The sequence below is a fragment of the Xiphophorus hellerii genome, chromosome 15 (genome assembly GCF_003331165.1).
Source record: "Xiphophorus hellerii strain 12219 chromosome 15, Xiphophorus_hellerii-4.1, whole genome shotgun sequence".
Lineage (NCBI taxonomy): Eukaryota > Metazoa > Chordata > Actinopteri > Cyprinodontiformes > Poeciliidae > Xiphophorus > Xiphophorus hellerii.
In genome coordinates this window covers 26,094,456-26,112,546 of record NC_045686.1, presented here as the reverse complement: position 1 = coordinate 26,112,546, position 18,091 = coordinate 26,094,456, and the positions used below count along the sequence as shown (strand labels likewise).

At 36.9% G+C, this 18,091-nt stretch overlaps 1 long non-coding RNA gene across 1 annotated transcript; it reads right to left on the bottom strand.

Annotated features, from left to right (window-relative positions):
* Nucleotides 1-16,279: 16,279 nt before the first annotated feature.
* Nucleotides 16,280-17,233, bottom strand: LOC116734109 (uncharacterized). The gene is made up of 2 exons (XR_004342171.1): nt 16,474-17,233; nt 16,280-16,386 (listed from the first exon to the last, which is right to left on the bottom strand). It is a non-coding gene; the product is annotated as an uncharacterized LOC116734109 (long non-coding RNA).
* Nucleotides 17,234-18,091: the final 858 nt, after the last annotated feature.

Here is an 18,091-nt window from a genome sequence, read left to right as displayed (position 1 = left end):
TTAATTCTAAATTCTTCCCTGCAAAATAAGTGCATCCATTTCAATCTTTAGACCTCCCTAACACTTGATATTCATGAATTATTACATTTTATGTTACTTATGTTAATGAAAATGTAGGTCTTATACTTGGGTTAATTATTTTAATCCTAAATTAAAATTTAAAGTTCAAGTAATACTAAGTCACCCTCTTATGAAAATCTAATTAAAATTTAATATAATCGCATCCTCTTTGATTTTAATATAACCCATGTTATAATCAGCAAGTAAAATTTTAATGTTGCCCCATCTGATTCTAATGCACCCACTTCAAAATAAAACAAAACAATTTCAAATTTAACTTCATCCTCTTTGATTCTAAATAAATCCAAGTTATAAACAACCAAGCAACATCTGATTTCATCCTCTTTGGTCAAAATTAAATATATGAAAAACCACGTAATCTCTGAAGTTGATTTTCTTTTTGAGTGCATATTTAAGGATAAACAAAGGAGGGGAATATATTTTTGTGAAAATCAGATATTTTTGTTTTAAGTAAAAGATGGTATTAAGAAAGTAATTATAATTATAATTATGAAACAATGCATAGATTCAAAAAGCATTCATTGGTCATTTAATTTCTTCAAGTTGGTAGTTCAGCATTAAAAGTTAGAAACGTCTTAGATTGAGTTTTAATCTTTATGGCGTTAACTAAGATTTTGTCAAATCAGATTTTTATGCTAAAAAAATCTCAACATGCATTACGTTATTTATGTCAACCCCTTCAGTTTTGATTTTATGCACATTTTAATTTTGGTGTTACAGCCTGATGCTGCATATTAAGACATTTAGTTCATTTATCTAATCTAAACCTTAAGTTCTTATTTTAATGTGGTAACAGAGAACATAAATTAGTGTATTTCTGATGCTCAGCTTGTAATTAACCAAGTATAAACTTTTAAACTTATCAGTTTTAATTTTACACACATTTGAATTATTTTAAGTTGACTTTTCTTATGGTTAAGAAAATGAATTTCTAAACTCATAAACTTTCTTTGGAGTCAAACAACTAAAGACTATCATAATTAAGTTACCCAATTTCAGGTGTTTTCTAGAAAACCCTATTAAAAGCTTACATTGATGCAATGAAGGTATAGATACTGTAAGTGTCCATTCAAAAACCCTACAAGAAATCATTGATTTTCCCATCTGGAAAGTAGGTAAAGTGTTGTAGAAGCAGGAACACTGATTACAGTCTGTCTGCTCAGGAGGATTTGTTGCCTCCTGTCAGAAAAGTGTTGGTACAAATCTTCACTCTCTGCTTCAGCCTCTCGCCAGTGGACCAGCAATAATTCTTTGAGTGGAAAGCCTTTCAGAAACATTTAAACTAGCTGTTACTCTGGATGTTGTCCTCTTTGGTGTCAGAAGTTGTAGTACTTGATACTTGGTAGAGTGAAGTTTTGCTACTCATTCTGTTGTTTCAGATTTAGAGTTGTGATCTACGTAGATGGACATTACAGAGAGGTTCTGGTACTCCCTCACAGTGGCTGGTGTGGAATCAGGTTGTTCCTTCCTGGACTTGCAGGTGTGTTGGTCACGAGTTGCACCAGAGGAACAGCCTCTGCCAGCTTAACAATGAGGAGGAGATTGCGTGATGGAACCACCTAGACCCATTCTTCTGAATTGGGTAGGATATCCTTTTTAGACTGAAAACGTCTTCGCAGAATCCAACAAATCCGCTTTGTGGTCGCTCTGCCTTTTAATCCCCTAAGAGGGGCCTTTATTTCAGATAAAGGTCTTTAGGATACTCTAAAGTTTGGTTCCCTCAATTTAGAAAACCAAAACTCCAGTAAATACTTGCCTTATTTACCGATAAGGACTTTCACTAGGACTCATCCTAGAAACCAGTGGTTCCACTTCCTCTATAAAGATTTTTCCTCAGCATTTCCAAGCAAAACAACAAATCTTTATGAGTATCTATTCCTCTATAAAGACTTTTCTTCATCTTTATGAGTGCCTTTTCCTCTCTGACAGATACCCCAAGTATCTGACAGATACCCCAAGTATCTGTCAGAGAGGAAAATCAAGGAAATTCAAGGAAAATCTTATTTCCTTATTTTTAAAATTTATTTATTTTCATTTACATTTTTTTCTTCTCTTTTTTTCTATCTATTTTAGTAACCCGTCAATCTCTATTTCCCAGGGTGAAAGATTTATTGGATCCTTTGCTATTTTAGATTTTATAATTTAGAATTTATAAAATGAATTTATTAGCTTGAGTGAGTATCTCATCAGATAACAGTGGATTGATTTTGTTGATTCCAGCACTGGAGCTGTGGAGCCGACCAGCAGCCTTCTCTTAAATCCTAAGCGAGGTTTGAGGCTGGAGCCTAGTGTCCAGGTTGGCGCCTTTCTCGTCAACATCCTCGAATGTCTAGTCGAGGGATCCGGGTCACGGCACCAAATTGTTGTGGAAAAAAATTATTTCCAAGCACTGTCAGGTGAAATCACTCAGTCAGGTTTATTTGCATATTGTGCACAATATAGAGAGCTTGTAAGACAGTCAATAATGAAGAAGTTCCGAATGAAAAAGCTTCCCCAGGCAGAGTCAACACATAGGTATTATACCAGGGATAATGAATCCAAAACATGTGAGAGACAGTCTGGTTCCCATGCAGCTGTGGGAAAACAACTTCCAACCTTGTGTGTGAAGCCCAAATGGGTTCTTTTGGTGAGAGTTCACAAGCATTTAATATAAGGATCAGCAGATGTTAACTTGTAATAATTTTCCACTACACTTTTCTCTCCTGTTTCATTCTGTTCTTCTCATTTGTCCAATTCTCTATTGGACTTTATTAAACCACTGTCCTTTCCTTTCTTCAACCCATAACTTTTGCCACCCTTCTTTCATTTTTCTTTAATAATACCTTTTATTTCTATTAAGCTAAAACCAACATTAATGTCTATCTTTACCCGATTGGTACTCTCTTTAGCCATCATATCTGCCATTTCATTTCCCTTAACCTCGTGATGTGCTGGAATCCATACAAAATTTACTGTTAGTCCCATCATATTGATTCTATAAAGTGTTTGTTGTATTTCAATGAATATATCTGGTCTACTGTCTGACTGGTTATTTTGCAAACTGACTAATGAAGTACTAGAATCTGAGGAAATTATTGATTTTAATGGTCTTACCTCTTCCATCCACTGAACTGCTAAAAATAAAGTAAGCATTTCTCCTGTATACACTGATCACTAATCCTTTTTCCTACTTTAATTTGAAACTGTGGCACAATAAATGCTATTCCTACCCTATTAGTTGTATTTTTTGATGCATCTGTGTATATTTGTAGTTATAATACTGATTTAAGTATTCATGTATATATTTATTCATTATAAGAAATTTATCTTTGTTCTTTTTTCTAAAAATTAAAAATCTACTTCCTCACCAGGTAGTGTCCAAAGTGGTACTGCAGGTAATGGAACTGTCTGACATACTGTATATCTAATTGATTTAAATTAATTTCATTATCTTTAGAATTTATTGTCCATGCAAAGCTCTTTAATTGTCTGTTTTCCTTTTCCCAGTCAGGTTTAAGCACCTCTAATGTTGGATGATCATTTCTTTGTCCCTGTAAATTTGACCAGTATTTTAAACATAACTGATCCCTTCTAACTTTAAGAGGCATTTCTCCCATTTCAACCTGTAATGCTGCTGTTGAAGATTACAAGGTAAGAGTACATACTCTTAAAACCTGATATTGGATAATATTTAAATAATAGAGGTTTGTATCTGCTGCTGAGTAATAGACTATGCATCCATAGTCCAAGACTGACCTAAGTATAAATTGCTTTTAATGAATTTCGATCAGCTCCCTACTGCGTTCCAACAAAACACCTCATGTCGCAACACATCTTCCAACATTTATTGATTATTTTCTTAATGTGTACACCCCATGTCATTCTTTCGTCAAATCACATCCCAAGAAATTTAAATTGTTTAACTCTTTCCAAATCCTGACCATATAACTTTAAGTTATTTTTTCATCAACTCTTTTCCTTGTAAAAAACATTATTTTAGTTTTCTCTCTACATAGAGTTTAAAACCCCATTTATATGTCAATTTTCCTACAACTGAAATTGCTGCTTGAAGCTTCTTTACAATAAATTCTAAATTTCCTCCTCTTTCCCACATTGTTCCATCATCAGCTAAAAGTGAAAATCCCATTCCACCCTCTACTTCCTGAAACATATCATTAACTACCATTGAAAATAATAATGGACTTACTATACTTCCCTGTAGTGTCCCATTTTCTATATTCAAACTTTCAGAAGAATCCTTCACTATCCTCACTTGTATTTATTTTTGTTCTAGAAGTTTTTTAATTCATCTAGACATATGGCCATTTATACCCATTCTTCTAATTTTGATTAATAAATTTCTAATAAAATATTTTTAAATGATTCACTTAAATTACTAACCATAACATAGCAAATTTGATCTTTTCCTGGAGCTGATAACTCATATTTTTTAAGTGCCCTATTCAGTTCTGTTATTGTAAACGACGGATGATTTTTATCTTCCATTTGCTGCAATAAATCCTTGTTCTCTAAAATTGTTTTTTCCTCTTAATTTTTTCCTTCTTCACTAATACTTTCAGAATTATGAATTTCAATAAAAGTATTTACCAACATTTTTGCCTTTTCTCTGTCATTCACTGCTGCTATTTCTCCATCATTTAGTGTTTGACTCTCTTTTAATCCCATTCATCCTTTTAATCATTGCCCATACCTTAGAAATATCTGTCTCCCTCCCTACCGAATTATAAAAACTCCTCCAATAATCTCTTTTTGCATTTTTAATAAATCTTCTTGCAATCATTTGCAATTTCTTGTATTCATTCAAATTCTGAAAATTGTGATTTCTTTTTAATAATTTGAAAGCTTTATTCTGTTTCTTGGTAACTTCAGTACATTCTGATGTTCACCAGGGCATCAACCTCCTTTGCCTTCCCCCGCCTTTCTTCCTTATAGCCTGATTAGCTCATTCTAACATAGCATATAGAAAAATTAAAATCATCAATACTACTATTCATATCTACTTTTTGCATTTTTATTTCACTACTATTCCTAAAAGTTTCCGAATCTGCAGACCTAAAACACCGTTTCTTTATCCCTTTTATACAATACCTCTCTATATTTAACTTTATTTCAGTCATAATAGGACAATGATCACTTCCTATAGTTGTTTTATTGATTACTTGCCATAAACAAACACCTGCTAGAGAATTTGAAGCTAATGTTAAGTCAATTGCTGACGCTGTATTATCTCTAAAAGTAATTCTGGTTCCACTTCCATCATTTATACATACCAAATTTTTAACATCCATTATTTCTTGTATTATATCCCCATTTTGATCATTATGATGACTCCATAATGAGCTATGCCCATTAAAGTCCCCACACCAAATAACTTTACCCTCTAAAAATACCCCAAGTTCCTCCATTAAATCTATTGAAAGTCTTTTACATGGATTATAGAAATTGATTATTTTAAATCGCCCATTTACTGTCCAAATTTCAATAATTATATATTCTCATTCTCTTTCTTTAGCCAACAGTCCAAATTGAATTCCCTGTTTTATGAATGTTATACACCCTCCTCCAGATCCTCCCTCTCTGTCTCTTCTAATGCTTTCGTATCCTTTTATAACAAAATCGAGATTTGGTTTAAGCCAAGTTTCCTGAATACATATAATATCTAGATCTTCTTTAAATTCTTTAATAAACCTCCTGTCCATTTGCAATAAGGCTTCTAGTGTTCCATTGTAAGATGATCAGTTTTTGTCTTCCTGTCCTCCTGTCTTCCCTTCTGCCCCTAGTCTCTTATGTGTTTCCAAGATATATCCCTCATACGAAAAAACCTCTCTGCCTCTTTCACAATTATTTAGATTTTTTCTGTGTTGTGCTTTACTTGATCTGTACAATTAATTACATATACAATGAACAACATAACCTTTTCAACTTTTAACACAGTTTCAGTTCCACTATATGTATGGTTCAAACACAATATACATCTTAAAGTGCATTGATATGTATAGTGGAAGCGTCTTAGCGCTGCTGCCATTAGTTTCAGTGAGGTGCTTGCAGACGCCAACATCTTGTGCTTTCCTGATTTCCGCTTGTTTATGAAGACTCTTTTTTTTTAACGGTATTTTGACCCAAATGGCTTTATTTTAATTATGTCCTTTTACCTTACCAGTCAAAAAACATACTGGTAAGGTAAGTTGTCTTTGTTAGTTTAATAGCCTTTTAAAATGTTTTGTGATCATTTTGTATTTTATGTCTTTTAATATTTTGGTTGTTCTTCCCTGTAAATCACTTTATGCAGCTTGTGATGTTGTCTATCCCAAAAGGTAAGCAACCTTAAACTCTTGGGGGTATAGCCAATCAGTGTCAAGGAAAACAAATGGTGCTCCTGGATTGCCTAATTTACAAGCACCAGCCAATAGTGTGTGAAGTAATTTTGCATGTGGGTATTTCAGGTTGTAAAGCTGCATTTTACTTTGGATATTTTAGATATGCTCCAAATATTTTTACTCAAATAATTGGGAGTTATGGTCCAAAGGAAAATCCGCAAATAGGTGAATCTGCGAATAGAGAACTGTGAATATTTTGGCTGTCCACTGCAGTCATGTCAATTAATGTGCCTTACCACTTTGAATGAATTAATTAAATGAAAAATAACATACAGAGATATTTACAGTATCCAGAGAATTATTTGAGACAAGGTTTCCGCACGGTAGTAAAAGGTTGTTAATTAAATAAGCTCAAATTAAGGCAAGTAAAAGGTAGTAAGAAGTAACTAAAGGTAGTAAAAGGTACTACATTTTTCATCATCCCTTCAAAATATTTTTAATTTTCCATTGATGCTTACTTATTGTTTTAAGTTTGTTTTACTAAAATCTGTATAAAAAAAAATTATAACTACAGTACTGGCAGGACCTGAGCTGTCACTGATAGACTCCAAGCTGCTGTGCTGCAGCAGCTTGGACTAGCTAGTCTTGTGTTGGAACCGAGACTAGCTAGTCATTTTGCGCTTCGCCACTGGCGATTCTAGCATCTACAATAGGATTGCCATCCATCCAGTAAAATACAGAGTCGTCCCATATTTGCCCGTTAAATGTGCGTCCCGTATTGAACCGATACATAACTGTCCCAAAGACACGCCTATCATACACACGTCAACACTAAGTTCAACAATAATGACCAAAATAAAACACAGGAATTATTAAGGTCAGCTACATCATCGTGGCGGGAGCTAAAGGACCCCCTGAACGCTATGGACCAATGTTGCCCTCACGGTTGCCTATAGACGGACACTACGCAGCCGCGGTGAGCTGCTGTTTACCCGCGTCTTTTTAAAAGGTCCTCTACCCGATTCCATGTCCTTAGAAGCAAAAACATTTTTAAAAATACAGACGTAAGTGAAAAGACTCGCATTATAAGCTGAACAATTTCATTTACGATGGTTTGACTCCTGGACCTGACGATATTTGCCGCATGTCTTTCCACCTTTCCTGACCGCCTGCTTTCATATAAGGGACACTAGAGCCCACAAAAGACCCCCTGGAGGGGTAAAAAAAACCCATAAAAATTATTTTTAATAAAAATTAATTTAATGAATTAAAAATTATAGTACTCCTCTTTAAACTGCTGTATGGAAATAGGATCACACTTTCCATCAGGGATCTGCAACCTGAATCTCTGGAGACACAAGTGGCTCTTTGGTTCACAATTTTAAATGATGAAATATTGTTCTTTTTTTGTATAATTATTTTTTAAGTATTTCCATAAAAACACTGTCTGCACTGGCCCCTGTGGTAAATTTGGTCTAGAACCAGCCTCCAAAGAAAACAGTAAAGACCATTTTATATATGGTCTTTACTGACCAGCTATAGCTAAAAAGACCATATATAAAATGAATAAAGGTGCTCATGATACAAGTCTGGTCCCAAGGGACGGATGGCAATTTGCAATGCAAAATATTATGCTTAATGATTTTTTGCAATGGGCAATTTTAAGTGGCAATGCAGTACTTAATTAATTTAGAATTATTTTTATATTTATGAATGAAATTGTGTACAGCATTGGCTTTATTTATTTGAAGAGTATTTTGTATTTCAGTACAAAATTGTGTATATGTGCAAAAAATTTGGATAAATACTGGGTTGGTTTGATCCTGGTCCTTAGCCTTGTTAATTACTCTTGTTGCTCTTTTTTGAAGTTTGATTAGTGACTCTTGTGTTGTTTTGTAATGAATTTCCCAAATCTCTCTGGAGTCACTTAAATAAGGTCAAACTAAAGAACAGCACAGGATGTTAGGGTTAGGCTGCTTCTTTATGAACAGAAAAGTGTTTGGTACTGAAAATATGACAGGCTCACTTCATGAACTGTGAACTGAAATAGTAAAACCCTGACTCATAATGTTTACTTTTCCATAGATGGACAAACATTCTTGTTTAAAGAAAAAAGGCCAACAGCCGCATAACGTTCAGATAAAAGTACGAGTAATGCAATTTCTAGGTATGATTTTCAAATAAAGTTCAGGGTAATGACTCATTTTTACTAGTCATTAACCTGAACTCCTACCTTCTACCAGATGTTGGCAGGAATGATGTAGTCTTGAGATTCTGTTTCAAACTGAGTATAAACACCTCAGGAAAAAATTAAAAGTTTCTCTGATTTTACTCTTTATAAGCATATGTTTGAGTAAAATGAACATTGTGTCAGGGTCCTGTGTGTGTGAGTGCGAGTAATGCATCTGTTCCAGTGAGGATCTTGGGTGAGAGCTGGGGCAGCCTTCACAGGTGGAGCTCATCAGCCTCATTTGAGTGCTGAGCATAAAGGAGCAGCAGAGCCCTCACTCAGCGCTGGATGATTGACGTTACCGGTAGTCTACCTGGCCTTCCTCTGCAGTCAGCTATTGATTCGTTTCTTGACTACTTACCAGCAGTGTTGTATAGTAACGAAGTAAAAATACTTCACTACTTTACTTAAGTACATTTTGGAGTACTTCATACTTTCCTGGAGTATGAAAATGTTTGATGACTTTCACTTTTACTTCACTATATTTCCGAACTCAATTGCGTACTTTTACTCCGATACATTTTCAATGTGTGGTTTAGTTACTCGTTACAAAAAAGCGAGAGAGAGAAACGAAGTGTTTTGACCCCACCTACTGATTAGCAAGCAGGCTACCGAACAAAGTCGTAGCCTGCTTGCCTGGCTTGTTCATCACCTCCAATAGGATACACCTGTTTCGCTTCTCCCATTGTTGGGGAAATCAGAAATCGGAACACCTTGCATCGTGTGGGAGGGGGGGTCGAACAGAGAAGAGTGCTGCCCGCACTGACGCGGCTCAGGGATTACGTGACACGCAGCGCCGTGCCCTATAATCCACTGTAAGCTATGTAATGTGTTTTGAGGCAATTGACCAAAATCCCGGACAATTTTTAAATTCCCCCCGGACATCTTTTTAGGTCTGAAAAGTAGGACATGTCCGGGAAAAAGAGGACGTCTGGTCACCCTAGTTCAATGGGGGACAGAAGCCATAGCGATAGCAATTTAGACTAAATTTAACGAATATAGGAAAGGCATGCAAGTTCAAAACCACAAACCATTAACATGTGCTACTCTTTAAAACTGGAACAATTTATTAGCAGGTTTCATTTTGCCTGCACTTGGTTGGGTACATTATTTTAAGTTTATTTGACAAGTTTACCAAGATATAAGAAATGTCATTCAAACTTGCCTTGTTTTACTTTTTACTTGTACTTTTCATTACATTACTTGAGTACATCCATTTTTACAGTAATTTCCATACTTAAGTACAAGAAGTTTCAGATACTTTAAGACTTTTACTCAAGTAACATTTCAGTCAGTGACTTCGACTTTTACCAAAGTCGTATTTTGGAGAGGTACTTGTACTTTTACTTGACTCTGAGATTCCAGTACTTTATACAACACTGCTTACCAGTAGTGATGGTGAGATGAAGCCTCATGAGGCATTGAACCACTTGAGCCAACTGGTTCGAGAAAGGGTTCATTTCTTGAGGCTTCATGTGCACACGAAACCACCTACTGGCCAGGTGTATAATCACAGCCAGCTGTATCTTAATACGTGTGATGCATTGAATTTTTGTCTATTATGGCTCTTGGGAATGACTTCACAAAAGGTGTAGGACGAAATCATTTGTCTACATAAATTATGTATACACATGTGTGTATAATAAAATATTGTTTGAATGTATCCTCTGTGTGTAATTATTCCCAAAATAGTAGTGTCATGTGATATGGCATGTTGTGTAATAAAGTTTTTCTGTGACTCTAGAAAAATGGCCTGGGCTTAATCAGGCAGAGGACAGTGAAAGTGCTTGTGGAACTAGGGAGGGGGTAGTGAATAGGTTAATGCTTGTGTAACTTGGATGATTTTATGCATTTTTATTAAGAAACAACAATTTCTCCACAGTTTTTGGTTTCAAACGATTTCTCTTTTTTGACACTACATGGATGAGGTGTTATTATTGTACCCCAACTCCTTGGAGCACAATAAACACCTCACCTTTACAGAAAATAAGAAACAGTGAAAAATACAGTTCCTCATAAGCAAACCTAATGCATCTGCAAATGTTCAGTTCACCTTACCTTGTTAGGGCTTATCAAATCAAAATGTTCCCACATAGGGGAAATCCTCCTCTTTCTCGCCGGCTCCATCCTACTCCTATCCTGTCCTCCCGCTCCTAAATCTCCTATCTATCTCTCTCTCTCCTAAACTCTCCAAACACCAAACTAACTGTCTCAAACTAAATAACCACTATCCAAACTCTGCTATCCAAACTATCAAAACTCTATCCACTCTCTCAACTGACCGCAACTCGCCTACAACAACCCACATTTTGAATGGAGCCTGTGGGATTTCTAAAGCTGTCAAACCCCGCGCCAAACTCTGAGCCACTTCCCGAAGCAGTCACGTGGTACAGCCAGGCAGCGAGGCTTCGGACGTCATCGTTTTCGGCTCCTCCCCTAAATGAAGCAAGCCTCGATACGCGCTTTACGGAAACGCCCCCTCCATTACTCGACACACGCCTCGAAGCCTCGGCACATCACGTAACATCACTACTTACCAGAAGTTTTACTGTTCCTGTGTTTGCTGCCTCCAGGTTCGTGGCTCGTCACTGGGTTTCTCTAGAAGGATCGTTCACTGCAAGTCTCCTGCCTGCCCGCTCTGCCGTGTTTCCCCAGTTCACTCTGCCCCATCAGACCTCTGGCTCTCTGTCACGGTCTACCTTGCACTCACCTCTGGGATATACATCACCATCCTCCACACAGGACCCTGTACAACTCTTCCCTAGAGCTTTCCAGAACCACTCTGAAGTAAGCTGTTCCTATTACATTTCTGATCCCCTCTGGCCTGACCTTCAGTAACCAACTTCTCATTCCAGGCGCCTCCGATTGTGTGACGCTAGCCGCTCCCCAGAAAAGGTCTGAGGACCTGTCAATTGTTTGTACCTTTTGAAAATAAACCTTATTACCTTACTTGGACTTGTTGGTTCTGCATGTGGGTCCGAAGGGTGAATCCGAACATGACACATTGTTCTTTTATTGTGTGAATTACTGATAACATGTCTCTTAATTTTGTTTGTGAATGTATGCAAATAAGCACCAACGAATATCTTCTCATGGGTCTTAGCCCTGCTAGGGGCTAAACACCCTAAAGGTCAGATCCTAAAATCGCCCCTGCGCTTCGCCATAGGAAAATATAAGTTTTCACAACTTTGGCTCGATGATCCGAGATTCAAAGACTAGGAATACCGAAAGGCATTTTGTAAAGTATGTAGGAAAAAATCTAAATTTGACCTGGAACGACATGACTGTGATCAAATCAGACCGACCGGAGTATCCAATATTCATCAGCAGCGGATTCCTGCGCGGGTTGAGGCTCCACCGAGGAGCAGATCCCCGTTTCGTTTTTTGGTGCTAAGCGAAACGATGCATCTGCAAACTCAAGCTCAGCTACGAGCTAAAGTTTTACCAGCGACGCGACGGGAGCTGCAGACAGGCAGCGGACTTTGCTGACTCTAAAGCCAGAGTTCAGAGCAGAGCTGCTCTTTACATCGCAGCAACTAAAGTAAGTTAAATAACACCAACTGCACCGCTAACAGGTTGCAGAGCGAACATACTCAAAAGTGAAAATTCCACTGCAATTGTAGGAAAAGTGGTAAAACTTTTACATACAAGTTTATAATTCATTATTAGCTGATACACCATTTAGACACGTTTCATGTTGTTTACATCCGGAAATTTCGTGAAGGCAAAAAGACGATTTTTCCCTTGCCATCCGTAGCCGCGCTGCCGCGGTAGAACGGTTCTGGTAACTAAATGAAACCTTCTTACTTTAGAGCAGTGCGCCACAGCAAAGGGAAAACAACTCAGAAAAACCTTCAAAGAACAACTCAAAACCACTCGTATCCCCCCCTCCCACCTTCTGTGTTTTCTAGTTACACGCAAACTCGTTGCCATAGGAACAAACAGCTCCACTATATGTATGAGGATCCAACACCATAAAACACGCAAACGTTTCCCACACAAAGGGCAACACATTCAGTCCTTAACGGTTTCATGTTTTCAGGCTTGATGTTTATTTTGGGATTATAAAATGGTCTGAACACAGCGGTGGTTAATTAGCTCATTTAAACAGCTGCTCTAATTGTAACGATGGTCTGACAGAGTTGGTGTGTTGGTCACCAAAACACTGAATTTTGCTGCACATGGTCATTTGTTTATTTAAACTTTTCAATGACCTGTGAACCTTGTTATCGAGTTGTCCTAGTGTTGACAATTAGTAGCAAACTAATATTCTATTGAGAATAAAACATCGGCTTGTGAAATTGAAATGTCATTAATGTCATTACAGATATTCTTAAAAAAAACAAATATCCTATGGATTTAGGATAAGCACTAAAAATAGTGCTTTCTGTTTTTAATATATGAGGTTTTGGTCAAGATAAAGTCACAGTTAGACCTTCAAGTAAGTGGGATAAAGTTTTGTCTTACATCTTACATGGGTCAGTGCACCGATTGCAGCTTTCTCGCAGATCATAGATTATCAATCTATAAAAAGTTTGACCTGCCGATTTTGATTTTAGCCAGTGCCATTTTTTGATTGAAATGTCAATCAAAAACAGCTAAATATAGGAAGAAAGTCTCTGAGTTGGTGACAGTGGAGCTTGCAGACATGACCTGGTAGGCCGGTCTATCAGTCAAACCTCTCACTGCAGAGCAGAAGAGGAAAGTGGCCGATTTTTAGACCTTTGCTGAAGTAGAAAAGATCAGACAATGAGATTGGCTTCACGTAAATATCGACTGATCACCGATCTCCCAAAATTGAGGAAATCGGTGCGAAATTGGCTCGATTTTGTGTTGGTAGTAAAAATATTGTAAAGATAGTAAAAAGTAGTAAATTCAACTCTGGGATTCCTGTATAAATCCTCTGAGAGGACCCAAAAATGTAAAAAGACAGATTTTTCAGCCATTTCCATCCAGTGTTATGTAGATACACAACAACTGGAAGACTCATTTGCAAAACATACAATGTAGTCCTGATTTCACTCATTTGGTGTAAGGTTAAAACCAAAGCAGAAATTACAGGCACCTGAATTTAACCAAATTGTAGTTTTGCTAAAAATATAACTGAAGTTTAAACCCATGCAGCCCTTTGTTGCTGTGGTGAACGAAAGGCTGATTGGATGATTGACCACTGAAAGCTTATAAATTCCTGCGTAGAGTGTCAGTTCTGGTTAATGTCGTTAGTTAACATTTCTGCTGACTTCCCCCAAACATCTGTGGGTGTTGTCAGGCCCTGTGCTGAAGCCCAAATGGGTGAGATAAGCGTGTATCTTTACTTGATAAAAAAGCAACAAATGTTAAAAGCTTACTAGTCTTATTACAAAGAGAATTATAAGATATTCCTAGCTCAGGGGTCGGCAACCTTTTCTATTCAAAGAGCCATTTGGGACCGCCTCCCAATAAAAAGAAAGCACTTGGAGCCACAACCCATTTTGACGTCATATATATAAAACCTATATGCTATGTACAAAAATCGATACTATGTTGCGTTTATGAAATCAACGAACTGCTGCAGAGAACACAAAATTTTATTTCTGCATGTAACAAAACGCATTTTACACTTTGTTGATGCTCAATTTCAAACAAAACACCCTCTGTCTATTTGGGTCTTTGTATTTAAGAAATAAAAATCAAAACTTACCCAACCTGCACTGAAGGAAAAATAGAAACAGAATGCAGTCACCTGTCCTCCTCTTATTCAGGAGATAAAAATCAAAACTTATCCAAATATTATCCACCGGCACTGAACGAACCAAGCAAACCAACAAATGCGCAGTCTGCTTCTGTGTCCCGTAGTACGGTACGGAGCCCCCTAGGGGACATGGGGATTTTTTTTTCTTTTGCGTTACCTCGCAATACTGTACTGGTCAGTTATGCAGCATAATTGAATACTGTAAGCCTTTCTTACGGTGGGCGCCGTACTTTCTGCTTTAATGGTTATGTGAGGTTTTTCCATAAATGTTAGTATCTTTTTGTGAAATATCTGAAGTTTTATATCTTTCCTTAGGATAGAAAGGCACCACAAACCTACGATATAAACAGAAACCTTCCGTAAGTAGGAAAGAAATAAAAATACATCCTAATTTGGACTATTTCTGAGTTATTATCACGGGTAATAAATCATCTGACAGTTTTGATTGTGTCTCTGTTGTGTTCGTAGTCTGAATGGTTTAAAGAGCTGCTTTCAGTGCCGCTCCATCTTAGCCTTAACAGACATAAACATGCAGGAAAAAATAAATCGATTTTCAGTCAGTGTTTTGCACCAAACAGTTTTTACTATTAACAAGTTTTTATTATTAAAAACACGACAAACTAATGATGGTAAAGGGCCGCACTGGGTTAACTCGGGGAATCTCATCTGTCCGTGTATCAATCAACTCCAAACTTCTTCTTTATTCTGTCACAATTATCGATTTATTCCATTTTGATCACCATGCTCCAAACTTTGCAAGGACTGACCGCCCCGCTCACCGCTTCCTAATACACACAAAGCCAGTATCCTTCCCATTCATACCTGGTGACGTCACTCCCACGTCGACGCACCTAAGTGTCAAATCCGCTGCTCCTGTCATATCAATAATTACTTATTTCATTCATATGGCTCTTACAGAGCCTCAGTGAAAACTTGTTTATTATTATTAACTGTTTGGTGCAAAACACTGATTGAAAATCGATTTATTTTTTCCTGCATGTTTATGTCTGTTAAGGCTAAGATGGAGCGGTGTTCTGTCAGATAGCCATGCGTTGTCAGATCGTCATACGCGTATGACAAACTGATGGCTATATCTGTCAGATCAGCATACGTTGTCAGATAGTCATACGCTTAGCTCAGACATGTATACGTTGTCATTACCATATGATTTTATTTAATCAGCAACATAGAATCATGACGTAGATCATCATACACTTTGTTATTAACAGTTATATGGCATCCTGACTTAGCGGTTAAGTAGGTTAATGAGTTTTACACGGGCCTGTGTTGTAATTGACTGCAGCTGCAGCCAGACCTGCTTTAAATACACTTTGAAACCATGACAACGCATGTATATTTATCTAGTTATCATATTATGTCATATTATAAACAATTTAATTACTTATTTTCGTCATAACTTGTTGCGTATGCTGAACTGACAACTCCACTGACGGTCGGACTTCTTAATGCGCATGCGCGGGCATGCGTACTGACTGCATGTGTGCTATCCTGACAGCGTATGGCTATCTGACAGAACAACGGCAATTTCACCATATTTTATATTTAATCATCTTTATTAAAACGGTGTTAGATCGTCATAAAGCTGCTAATGTAATAACACTTTATTAGCCACTGTATGACTTCCTGATGCATCTCTTAACCTGTCGGATTGCCATACACTTTGTTATTAACCACTGTATGACTTCCTGATGCATTTCTTAACCTGTGGGATTGCCATACACTTTATTAGCCACTGTATGACTTCCTGATGCATCTCTTAACCTGTCGGATTGCCATACACTTTGTTATTAGCCACTGTATGACTTCCTGATTAATACCAATGACATCAGTTGTATGATGTACTATATTTAATGTAGAACATTTTACTTCTGTATTTTTAATAATCCACACTGTCACTGGTGGGGTAAAACTGTTTAATTTAAGTTACACTTTTTACATTTGAACATGTCACCCATGTCTGTGGCACATTCTTTGTGTGTCCACCTTGAGCAGCAGTCACACTGTATCTGTGAAGTGGACAGAAAAAGAAAACAGTTATGAGTTAGCAAGTGTAATGTGTTTGAAGCGTTAAGTTGTACAGTTTAGTTGTTTACCATGTCAATGATGTTCTCTGAAGCATTACAGTGAAGCATATTGCATTCCACACAGTACTCTTCCACCTTGTCTGGGAACAAATAAAGGCATTTAGAGTGTACTTTACCAAAAATAGTCAAGTACTACCTCTTTATATTCTGTTGACAAGCCATCATGTTATACTAGTACATAACAGAAAATACTGCAATTTAGTATGTCATATATCTTTGGATTTTTTTAATGCTTTGGACTGTTCCGGTATAGCCTAAGGGAAAATTTGTTCCGTTTGGAATGAAAAATTCGGTGATATGCTCCTAAGCCATCTTGTGTTTTTGATTGTTAGAATATTAACAAAACAGATCAACAGGTTTCACACAGACTTCCACAGTTCCCTGAACAGTGGAACTGGTTCTTAATACCCAACATTAATAAAATTTCATGTGTTCTGACCAAAAACTTCTTAGAATCATAGCTGTCCAAAGCTATAAATCTCCGAACATTCAGCCAGTGGTACATTTTTCGGCATACTTTCTTAAAGTTTGCCTCTGCCCTCTGTTGAGTGTCAATGGGTAGGAGCCTTCAGAAATAAAACTGAAGACTTCCCCCCATTTGCACTCCATGTTTGCTATAAATGACACAAGAAAACATGTAAATTGCATCAACAAGCATTTAAACAAGACAATTCATTAGACACTGCAAATTGTTCAAATATATAATAATACCCTGCTGCAGCTGCGTACACAACAAAACACACCTACTCCTGCTACTAAACACGCCAACTGGTGCTGCAATAATATGACATTTCTGTGAAATATCAGCTCTTAGGACAAGAAATACAAAATTAAAATAAATTAAAAAAAGTTTGTAGTGAAAGCTTCTTCATATCCATCCTTTTTTATTCCGATTTAATACAAAAAAACCTTGTAATCAACATATTTATGCATGTGCATCCAACAATGCAATTCTTGAAATACTGCAGAAAACACAACAGCGAGTTTAAATGCAATTGAGAGATCCCAATTTTTTATTGACAACACTGGTGGATGCCATGTCCTTCCTGGCAACGCCTGGTGAACACAGGGACTTCAAGTGACTCAAGAACATCTCCTGTCTTTTATTAATTGAGGCAAAAGTCACACTGACAGTGACTAATACATAACCCAGGTGGCTGTACTCGTGTATGTGATCTGTTAATCTGAAAAGCCTTCATGTTCCAAAAACAACCTCAATTTGCATAAACTAAATATGTGTAAATGTAAAGCACATATAAAAACAAAATTAACATGAACGCTTTTCATATACATTAATGAAGATAAGGATTTGTTTCAAAAGTGAAACACTGGTTTTGCCCCAGTTTCAGTGTGGGTAAAAATTGCGTTTTCATACGTCTGATTCATTTAATGTTGGTAACGGTGGATGCCAACATTAAGTTCATCTATGTAGATGTTAAAAAGGTGAGAGGACAGTATACTTCCCTGTCTTACTCCGGAACATGAAGGCTTTTCAGGTTAACATATCACATACACGACATGCTATCCAAGTTAGCAGACATGTTATCCAACCCAAAAATATCAAGGAACTGGGGGACGTGAATTTAAACAGGGCGTGTTTTGTAGTTTACTGCAGCTGCAGCAGCAT